Genomic DNA, 1428 nt, shown 5'->3' with positions numbered 1-1428 from the left:
GACAGCCCTATCTCCTGGATGGAAGAGAATTTGAGATTACATCCACATAATTTTTGTTGTCCACCTTGGCAAAGGACAGTAGGATCAGCTTGAATACTGCTTTCCTCCAATAATGAGCTGTCACCTTTTTAAAAAAAAAGTTTTAATACACAATATTGGACAGCATACAGGCCAAAGAACAGCAGTGTTGCCTGCCTTTCCATTTTGCCCCTTTTTCTGAGAGTATCTTGCTAAATGTGTTTTGCATCACAGGGTTCATCATTCAGATTCATCTTCTGACCCTTCTTTTAGACAAGCTACTTGAAAGATACCTGTAACACAACTATTAATTGAAAAATACAACAAATGTCAAAACCATTCCTCTTTTCTTTGTACCTGCCGTGTGTGTTACAGCCCTCCAACATGTTCTGCTTCCATGAACTGGCCTGTCCATTCCCTTCATCAAACCCCCAAAGCTCAAGCAAACGTTCATCCAACCAAAATGCCCCGGTTTGCACGGTCAGAGGAGTAAAGCGCATTATTATGTTTCAGCAAGGGATATTATTAGGTGGTCACGAAGCAATACTTGTATTTCACCTTAAAGGCCAAAGGTTTGGGGATTTTGTATGACGCGAGGGCAAAAGCCTTGGGGTTTGGACCCAAAGACATCTAGTGACTAGTCAAGCAACTCTTTTCGTCTGCCCAAACTTCGAATGCTGATAACTAAATGCTGTCCATCTAGGCCCTGGCTGAAGCAGCCGCTTTAGCTGGAGGGTTTTCATCTGTTCTTGTACCTCGTCAGGCAGCTGCACTGTGTTGCCACTAGTGCTGGACATGAGAGAGATTGCATGTTAGACCGAGCGGGGTGTCGTATGCTGGTCTCCTTTATGGCTTGTCTGTGGCTATGAGAAGTCCACAGCAAGAACAGAGACATTAAGAACCGAGGACTGCAAAACAAGAGGAAAGTGTTTTCTTTTCTTTTTTGCAGCAAGAAGAAGGGATGGGGAAAAGTTGTAAGCACATAAACTCAATGCATTTACAATGTTTTGTGCTAAAGCTTTGCATGCAAGGTTACCTACTGTGTACTGTGTCTTTAAAACGCTAATGGGCCCACTGGAAAAAAAAAAAAAAAAACCAAACCAAAAAAAAAAAACCCCAAGCCCAAACCCATGACAGTCCACTAGCAACTAGCACACTAACAGGTTCTCATCTGACACCAGTAGGGAACCGAAGATATTTTATTATTTGGAAACTCCATATAGGGAAAGCCAGCCTTGAATCTGTCATTACTCCAAGAACCGCACCTCCCCTGGGAGTTAATTATTTTCTTAAAATGCAACTTGTACTGTTAGTTTAAAACATTCCAACTGTGTTCGCACTCTTTAAATCTTCTGTAAACCTTAGAGTTTAAATCACTTGCAGATAAGAGTAATTCTATTAGAAAAAAAA

Source organism: Aquila chrysaetos, chromosome 6, assembly GCF_900496995.4.
Source record: "Aquila chrysaetos chrysaetos chromosome 6, bAquChr1.4, whole genome shotgun sequence".
Taxonomy (NCBI): Eukaryota; Metazoa; Chordata; class Aves; order Accipitriformes; family Accipitridae; genus Aquila; species Aquila chrysaetos.
The sequence above is the reverse complement of the archived record's forward strand: the minus strand, read 5'-3'. Positions refer to the sequence as shown.